Here is a 10,920-nt window from a genome sequence, read left to right as displayed (position 1 = left end):
TGCAACAACATGGATCGATCTAGAGAACATTTTGTTAAGTGAAATAAGTCAGAAAGAGAAAGACAAGTACCATATGATCTCACTTATATGCAGAATCTAAAGAAAAGAATATGTGAATGAACTAATCAGAGACAGTTTTGGGGACACAAAGAAAAAACCGAGAGTTGTTAGATGGGTGGGGGGAGGGGGATTGGGGTAAGGGGAAAGGTGAAGGGATTAGGAAGCAGCTGGTAACCACAAGATTTTTTGAAAATTAATTTCGGGAACGTATTCAATAATGTTGTAAAGATTTTGTTGGGTATCCAATGGACATGCGTCCTATTTGGGAGACCACCTCAAGGATACTGTGGATGCCTGATCATAGCATTGTACACCAGAAGCTAAACATTAATGAATGCCAACTATAATTTTATATATATAATGTGATGGCTCAGTGTGAGGTCGGAGGGATAGTGGATGGGGGAAGGGGGGTTCACAGTGTCAGGGATATAAATTATGAACGTCTAAGTATTACCTTGTCTTGTACACCTGAAACTAATAAATTAAAAAAACAAAATTTCAAATACTTGTAAATTACAAAAATTTGAAGAAATATTGTTAAGCTATATGTAAATTTCTAATCATATGAATAAATCATATTAATATATTATTATAACAGAGCTATGTATTCGTTTCTGGCCATAGGAAATATAATTAATATATTTAGAAAACTTACCAAGTTTTACAACCCAAAATTATTATCAAAGACAGACATAAAGCCCCATGATGTAAAAAAATAAAGCTTCATGACATTAGAAGAGAAAAAAAAAAAAGATAATATTGTATGCTTTAATTTGAAAAAAAATCTCTTTGAAGTAAGCACCCATATCTTGGATCCCACTCACAATCAACTCACCAGTAATTACAAACTTATAACTTTGGTATAGTATTCTCATTATCATGGCTTGAAAGATAACTAAACTAAACGTAAAAATAATATATGGTATAATAAATGAAACCCTGAAACTATGGGAAAATGACAATTAAATAAAGCTATAAAGCTAAGATACAAACAAGTTTATCTAACAAGCACATTGTAACTTCAAACTTTTGTCTCTGTCTACTTAATTCTGTGTGACAGCTCTCTGCTTAGCATGTTTCCCTACATTGTATTTTAGGAAGAAACTGTAGGCACTGTGCATGTCCTCGTCCAAAGTGATGGTTGGGTAAGTCCAGTATCTGTTACTCTATCATACATAATGGCAGATTTCTCTCCAATCCAATTTTGCAAAAATTATCTAACAGTTTCAGTGCATCGGCTATGCCCTCCAAGAGCAGGGTTTTCACTTTTCTATCTGGGTTATGCTGTAATCTAACTCTATTACAAACCTTTTTGCAAGTGAGTCTTGAGAATTTCATCCATGCATGAGGCGAGGTCCCAGATGAAGTCATTTCAATTTTTTATACAAAAAACTTGAATAAACTTGTTCCTTATTCCTTTCCTTTCCTTTTCTCCACCTTTGCATATTTAAAGACAATTTTCTATGAATGTCCTCTCTTTTTACACATCTTATGAGAAGAGACCCTGACTGCCTTTTTTTCAGATTATCTTTTCAAGGATATCTGTACAGCAAACAACCTGTAAGACAGAGAGAGCCTCCCTCCAGAGCAAATAACAGGCATACTTAATTGTCCACTTAAAAATTTTGAGTCTCTTAAAAGGTTTAGCTCCTGTAATTCAACCTATTGCATGTGCACAGGTCACTTGTCTCATTTTGTATCACACTTTAGAAATATGGGCTTATACAACAGGTGTAATGAGAACATGATCCTCTGACTACTAATGTTGAAGTGATTAATTCCTTTGTCATTGTCCTAGGAGGATCATGTCTTTTGACAGCATCCATGGAATTATAAGAAGCAAACTTTTAAATTTGCATATAGGGCAATATCTCAGTCCCTTCACAGTTCTTGACAGTTTGGGCAATGAGGATGGGATGCTGACAAAGACAGCTTTCTGGAAGAGGAAGGACGAGGCCTGGTGGGCTGATTAACAGAATTTCAGGGAAGTCTATGGGAATTGATATTGCAAACAATGACCAAATTACAATATTATTCAGGCAATAAATGGTCCTTCACTGAGTTGCCTGTTAACGAGGAGCAGTAGGAGGGTAGCTGCAGGCCAAGTACTGGGGAGTAGATTCAAAGGCTCCTACTGAATGGCACCCCAGTAGTTACTAACCATCCTCTGTGTGGTTTGTCATGACGGTGGCAGGTCCTTCTGCGTGGGCAGAAGATTCTGATCTCTTTCATATAAAAGTTCCAGAGACACACACCTGTACAGAGACACTCTAAACATGAAAAGGTGAGATTTGCAACTGCTATGTGCAAAACCAGGTGAATCATTAGAACTTTGGGTAGTTCACGTAAGAAGAGAAGGGAGTGTGTGATGCTCATTAAGGAAAAATTGCATCACCTGGATAAATTCACTGCCCAGCTCCTCTGACAATGTATCAGTCCAACCCTAGTCTACTTGAAGACAGGAGAATATCACTGAATTTTTTGCATTGTGTCCTGACTGTTATAAGGCTGCTATTGACCCTACTGGGAAAAGTTCCCAGGGGTAGACCAATGTCCTTAGGAAACAGAAGATGAGCTGTTGAGTAGTGTTCATGGGAAGGGCCTGTTCTTCCCAACTGTACTCAAGCTGTTGATCAAGTCTGCACCTCACAAATTGCCACTGTTGCTGGCTGGATCTATCATCAAAACAGACATGGAAACATATCCACTGTAACAGAGGGAGTGTAAATAAAGGACAGTGGTTCTCATGCACAGTATACACAGCATGCCAGATTTATGACTCTTATCAGAATAAGATATGACTATTTTATTTTAACAAGAAAGGTAAAATAATATGAGAAAGTGCCTACCGTGTTTCCCCGAAAATAAGACCTAGCCATACAATCAGCTCTAATGTGTCTATTGGAGCAAAAATTAATATAAAACCTGGTCTTATTTTACTATAAGGCCGGGTCTTTAACATAACATAACATAACATAACATAACATAACATAACATAACATAACATAACATAACATAACATAACATAATACCGGTTCTCATATTTATAAACTTTGCTCCAAAAGATGCTCCATTAGAGCTGATTATCCGGCTAGGTCTTGTTTTCAGGGAAACATGGTAAGTCTGCTGCCAGGAAAGTCACTAAATCCAACCTTTGGCCCACATTCAAGGTGAACTTGTGCTATGGAATGGGATACAGTGATTTTGGGACATTGGAGGGAAAACAACAACCCAAACACATAGGAGGTATATGGGAGGGAATTGTACTTTAGATGTACATTGATATTGGTGATATAGAGATAAGGATATGATATTTATGTTACAGCAATATATTTTCACAGTGTCCCCTTAAAGCTTTCCTCACAAAGAGAAAAACTATGATGGGATTCTCACAAACTGTTATAGGTTCTTTAAATGTAATTGACCAATAGGGCTGCCATTCTCCTCTACATAGCTCTAACTGTGATTTAATAATCAGCATATCTCGTATCATTATCAAGAAGTCTATCAGTAAAAGCAGGGGATGTTCACAGGAGATTCACCTCTCAGACAAAGGCCCATTCTAATTCATTTTCCATGGCTTAGTGGCCTGGTTGACACAGATCTTACTTAAGCAGCCCCAACAATTTTGAACAAAACTGTTTATCCAAAGAGGACACATTTCTGGTACTGTCAACATGTATCTCTGATTGAGGTAGATTCCAACTGAGACCCAAATCATCGTAAATATTCTAGTAGCAGAATCTAGACACCCAGGATTCATCAATATATCCTCCTTTCCCACCAAAAAAAAAAAAAAAAATCCAAATTCTATCAATTTAACCTTATTTATGACATTAGTTCACCCCTCATTTTACCAAGCTTGATTTAGTGCAGCCACTATATAACTAGCTTACCCAATTCCAGTCTTGTTGACTCAAGTCTATTCTCTGTTCTGGAAAAAAAAATTCCTGGCATGAATAATCAGGGATTACTAATATTCATTAAGAGCTCCAAATATCGTTAATAATAAAGGGCAAAATCCCTAGCATGGCCTGCAACACCCTTCATGACCAGCAGTGATCTTATCCAGAATCACTCTTCTTACTCCCAATACCTTTTCCATACACTCACGTACAAGTATACCATGCACTTAGCACTCACTTCTGCAGCACCTTTATACATCACGCACCCTTCTCTTCTTGCTTTCTATCTGGTTGTCATTTCTGCAGAACTTTGTTTATTGCATAATTCATAATCTAGCTTGAACATTAAGATCCTTGCATTCTCTATACCTCATTTCACTTCTGATTGAAATCCTTCTCAGGAATGGGATTGGTTGCTCACTGATGTGTTTCCACAGCACCCCATACATGACTTGAACATAGCTGCTATCACTCTATGCGGCATTACTCTACCATTTGTCATATCTCCAAGCACACAATAAGCTCCATGCTGTTTGAAGCTACCTTTGCAAAGCACCAACCAATACATTTCAAACTCAATGCAAATACTCAACAAATGATTGCTCAATTAACATATTAATGTATTCCAGATTACTATTTCAATTATGAAAAATTACATGATGATATGGTCAGTTGAAGAAAAATTGAAAATAAAAATGATTTAAAAAAAGCAATTTTGGGTGGAGATAATTTAGTTTTTATTCTATACCACTAAAGCTTTAATATTTCTATGTAAAAAATTATTTGTAAAGGCAGAACCCTAACGTTTTATGAGCATATGAATAATGAATTCTCCTTTTACACATAATTAACAATTATGGTTTCATATTAGTTAGCTGTCATATTGAAAAGAGCACAGATTTCAGATTAGGGGATGCTAAGCAGATAAGAATAAATGTTGGAGATCTTCAAAGAATATTAGAGATTCAGTAGATTGTCCTGGAAACACAAGGAGAAACAGAGTGAAAAAGAAAGGAAACAATGGGAGATTAAAACATACCTGATGTTCATTTATTCTATTCTTTAGATTCCACATATAAGTGAGATCATATGGTATTTATCTTTCTCTGTCTGACTTATTTCACTTAACATAAAGATCTCTAGGTCCATCCATATCATTGCAAATGGTAAGATTTCGTTCATCTTTATGGCTGCATCGTTCATCTTTATGGTACAAAGATTTTTTTTCAAATTAGCATTTTGGAATTCTCTGGATAGATACCCAAGAGTAGAATTGCTGGGTCATAAGATAGTTCCATTTTCAATTTTTTTAAGATACCTCCATACTGTTTTCCATAGAGGCTGCACCAATCTGCAATTCCACCAAAAGTGCACGAGGGTTCCCTTTTCTCCACATCCTCGCCAGCACTTGTTGTTTGTTGATTTATTGATGCTAGCCATTGTGACTGGAGTGAGGTGGTATCTCATTGTGGTTTTTATCTGCATTTCTCTAATGATTAGTGAGGTGAGCATTTTTTCAGACGTCTGTTTGCAGAGACATTAGAAAAATGTCTCTTTGTCTTCTGCCCAGTTTTAAATCATACTGTTTGTTTTTTTGGTTTTGAGTTGAGTGAGTTTTTTTATAAATTTTGGATATTAACCCCTTATCAGATATATCATTGACAAATATCTTCTCCCACTCAGTAGGCTCCCTTTTTGTTTTATTGATGGTTTACTTTGCTGTGAAAAACTTTTTAGTTTGATGTAATCCCATAGGTTTATTTTTTCTCTTATTCCCCTTGCCTGAGGGGATATATCAGTAAAAATATTACTCTGGGTAACGTCTGTAAACTTTCTCCTTATGTTTCCTTCTAGGAGTTTTATGATTTCAGATCTTACATTTAAGTATTTAATTCATTTTGAATTTATTCTTGTATATGGTCCAGCTTCATTTTTTTGCATGTGTCTGTCCAGGTTTCCCAGCATCATTTATTGAGTAGACTGTCTTTACCCCAACATAAATTATTGCTTCCATTGTCATAGATTAAATGACCATATAGGCATAGATTTATTTCTGGGCTTCTATTCTGTTCCATTAATTAAAAAGGGTCTCAGAGACAGAGGAAAAACTGAGAGTTGCTAGATGGGAGGGGAGGTGGGTATAAGAGGGAAGGTGAGAGGATTAGAAAGCACAATTGGTAAACACAAGATCGCCACGGGGATATGAAATCAAAGTCAATTTGGGGAATATAATCAATAATGTTGTAAAGATTTTGTAGGGTATCCGATGGACACTCGTCTTATTAGGGAGACCACTTTAGGGATGATGTAGGTGCCTTATCACTGCACTGTAACCCTGAAGCTGAAGCTAATAATAATGAATGTCAACTATAAATTTATATATATGTATATACATACATATATATGTGTGTGTATATATATACATATATATACATATATGTATATATATACACACAGTGGCAATGTAATAATGTAATGGCTGTATGTGATGTCAGAGGGGTCGTAGATTGGGGGAGGGGTTTATCACTTTGTGAGGGGTATATATGATAAGTGACTACCTATTAAAGTGTTTTGTACACATGAAACTAATAAAAATAAATAAATAACAAATGTGTCAATACATGTAGAGAAGTTACTTCCATACAAGAAAAGCCTGCGTTGGTTAACACTATTATGATGAAACAATAACGTCTCTTTTAGGGAAAATAAACAAAAACAAAAGCAAAACATAGATGATGGAAAACTGTTCTTCTGTGTCACCTAGTTCTGTTTTATGTCCTAATGCTTCAGAGAAGCACCACAATTAAAATAATAGAGACACTTGGTTGTTTCCTTATCTTCATTATTCCAATAACACTGCGATGAACATGGGAGTGCAGATATCTCCTTGAGATCCTGATTTCATTTCCTCTAAATAAATACCCAAAAGTGACATTGCTGGAATGAAGGACTGAATGGATAAAGAGGATATATATATATATATATATATATGCATACATATATGTATATATGTATATATACACATATATGTATATATGTGTACATATCTTCATCCATATCATTGCAAATGGTAAGATTTTGTTCATTTTTATGGCTGCGTGGTACACCATTGTATAAACGTACCACAGTTTCTTAATCCAATCATCTACCAATGGGCATTTCGGTTGTTTCCATGTCTTGGCTTTTGTTAATAGCACTGCAATATATATTTAACAATAATAATTATATATATATATATATGTTATATATGTGTATATATATATATATATATATATATATATATATATATATATATATGTCTTCTTTACCCATTCAGTTTATGGCTGGTTTGAGGAGGTGATTAGATAGAGAAGAGTAAAGCTCTAAGAAGCTTCATTTAAGTGGTGAGAATCTCTGGTTAATAAGATTTTAAGGAAACAAATTGCCTTACTCATCAAATAAAACACAGATAATTTTAATTCTTCACATGGTGTAGCATATAAAAAATACAAAGTCAAAAAGTAATTCCCAAACCTCCAAGGGTAAATATGTAAGCCAGATATAATTTCTAGAGAGTGAAGTTACTAAAATGCCAATTTTGTGTTAGCTGTAAGTGCATGCTTAATTCTTGGACACAGCTTTGATCTATTGGTTTTAGCACTGAACACAGAGAAAATCAAAATTCATAGACTAACTGCACTCATTCCATTCCAAAAAGGGAATGAAATTTTGACAGTTACTCTTTCTAGTGACATAATGTTATCATAGTGTATAACATTTTTTTTTTTAATTGGGGACAGCAAAATTACATTCTTGTTTGGTCTGTATATACAAAACATGATTCTGTACCATAAATATGTTTAATTGCTTGATGGTAATTTTAAGAAAAAGTAGCTACAATGTCCTTTATTATGAAAACAAGAAAACAAACAAAAATCATTGCAGAATCTCCTAGTAATTTCATCATAGCCAAACCCCATTATCTCAATAGTATAAAATTAGAAATTAACTTTGGCACATATGAATATTTTCCCAAAGAGCTCCAATGCAAAATAAATTGACACTATTTAAATTTTTTCTTTACCCTGCTGCAGATTAAAAATTCAATATTTAGATTCTAACTATTTGGAGAAAAAACTTCTAAAGATCAGCATTTTAAAGAAAACAGGTGTTTACTAAATAACACCTGTTGCTTGTCGTTATACAGTTCAAAAGTATCATACAAGTATATGATAGCCCTTTTTAAATAAATTATTGTATATTATACACAATCAAGATATTTTGGATCATTGTCTGCATGAACCACGGTATGGCACATTTTAAATATGAACAGACAGACTTCTAGCAGACAGTTATTTCTCATGGATCACCTCTAAGGAAATTATACTCCTTACTTTGCGTGTTTTTTTCACGAAGTCACGTGAGGAAATTAGTTTATTAATTTTCATGCAACCAGTGAGGGGTTTATACCCAGAATAATGTGCATGTGGTTAAGTTTCTAAATTAAGACACATTCAAATATTTCCATTTGTATGTTTATAACACTTTTCTAAGATAATCACCATTTAAAGCAGTTTCACAGATAAATTACTTTTAAATTAACTGTACAAAACAACCATTCCAGTTATTTTAATGATTTTGGGTGATAAAGTAGTGCAGCTTAACTATCATGCTTCACAATTCTCCTCTTTTCAAGATAGTTGGAAACCAGGCAGTCTAAGTTGATATAAAAATTTGAGCTTTATAATGACCCATATGAAGTACTTCCCTACCCTCTATCTTGTCTATCTGTCTATCTGTCTATCTATCTATCTATCTATCTATCTATCTATCTATCTATCTATCTATCTATCTATCATGTGTCTGGCATTTATCATAGGAAAACTTCTAAAATGGTCCCTAAGATCTGCTCTCATTCACCTCCAGAGTACTAACCCTGTATAATCCTGAGGGTGCATAGGACCTGGTCTCTTGTAGTCTGATAAAAGCAGTTCTGGAAAGAAGTGTTCTCACAGTTTCCAGAATGGGATTGAACTAAGGATCCTGAGCAAGAGGCATGAAAAACTGGGATGCTTTCCAACTTTTCCAATCACAAATTTTGTGGCAGTTACATATGAAGAAAACAAAGACCTGGGCCAGACCACAAGAACATGTATGCCTCTTTTCTCCTTAACTTACGAATCTCTAATTCTGCTTTGCCTCAGAGACTCATTTCATCTGGTTGTGGGTCAAGAATTAAAACTTAAAAAAACAAACAAAAAAAAAGAATTAAAACTTTTACCTCAGATTGAACCACTTAAGGTATTTATTTTTCCTTGATAGGATCTATACAACAAATTCTTATATTGAACAGTATAAACATAGTTTTGTTTTTTGTTTTGTTTTTTGTATGGACAGAATATAAAGCTTGTGAATGACAGGAATAAGCTTAAGGACTTAGGGATATTAAATTCCACACCACTTTTTCCACTGGCTTATGATGTTTTCCTGAATTATATTTTGGTTTCATACTGTTCATAGATCCTCAGTGAAATAAGGATAAAAAAAAAAAAAACAATATTCCAGAGTCACAAGCCATTGCTACATAGAGACTGTTAAGCAATATTTCCCTATCATCTGAATTTCCACAGAGCCGCCCACATCATGACTACACTCACTAAGTACATTTCTTCTCTAAATGAGGTGTCATATGAATGCTTGGGTTTCCACTACTGAAATAAGAGCCTACTCTATATTGTGTATAGAATATAAGTACCATGAGAGTAGGATGTTTGATTATTTCTATATGCTTAGTAAATAGAATGCCATTCTGTACACAAAAGACATTCAATATATGCTTGTAGAATCACACATACACACACACACACACACACACACACACACACACACACACACATAAGGTCGGACAATTAAGTTTGTGAACTCATCCTAGAAAAAGTGCTACATACCTCATTGCTGAATATCACCATGGTCACCTTTGAAGTACTCCGCTTGGGAAGCTGTGCACCAACACCAGTGCCTAGTCCACCCTTCAAAGCAATTTTGGAACTCTTTTTCTGGAATGGCCATCAGAGCTCTCATCAAATTACCCTTCATGCCCTGAATGTCATCAAAATGTCTTCCTTTCAATATCTCCTTTATCTTTGGATAAAGAAAGAAGTCATTGGGGACCAGATCTGGTGAGTAGGAAGGGTGTTCCAATACAGTTATTTGTTTACTGGCTAAAAACTCCCTCACAGACAGTGCCGTGTGAGCTGGCGCATTTTCGTGATGCAAGAGCCATGAATTGTTGGCTAAAAGTTCAGGTTGTCTAACTTTTTCATGCAGTCTTTTCAGTACTTCCAAATAACAAATTTGGTTAACTGTCAAGTTGGTATAAAATCATAATTAATAATCCCTCTGATAGCAAAAAATTGATCAACATTGTTACAACAAGTTCACATACTTAATTGTCCCACCTCATATATATTCCACATCCATACATAAAGGTTATTCTATGTTGCCACTTTTAAAGAACTCCACATATCACCAGGTGGTGGTTTAGTATAAAACTATAAAGGATATAAAATTTATGTTTCCCTCTATAGATAGGTTAAAAATAAATGTTTTTAAAATGAGTTCTATTATTGGCTCTTTAAGTGGAAGATTTAAAATAAGTCAATTTTTAAAAAATTGCAATTATTACAGAAATACATTTTTTACTAATTTAAGATTAAAAAAAGTTTTGCTCAGTTTCAAAGGGAAGGAAACCAAGCTTTATTCTTCATTTTTCACAGTGGGTATGAGGAATCAACAGAGACTGTTTTATGTCGATATATCAAGAAATAAAAATTACATATAACATATATTAGATATGGATAATATCTATGGTAAGACCTAATATTTTAAATGGTAAAAACAGTTTACTTGTGGGTGAACCGGAGGTACATGTGGGGAAAGGGTAACTGTTCACTTTTATTTTATACTTTTTATTATT

The sequence above is a fragment of the Rhinolophus hipposideros genome (genome assembly GCF_964194185.1).
Source record: "Rhinolophus hipposideros genome assembly, chromosome: 4".
Classification (NCBI taxonomy): domain Eukaryota; kingdom Metazoa; phylum Chordata; class Mammalia; order Chiroptera; family Rhinolophidae; genus Rhinolophus; species Rhinolophus hipposideros.
Note: the sequence above shows the minus strand (reverse complement) of the source record.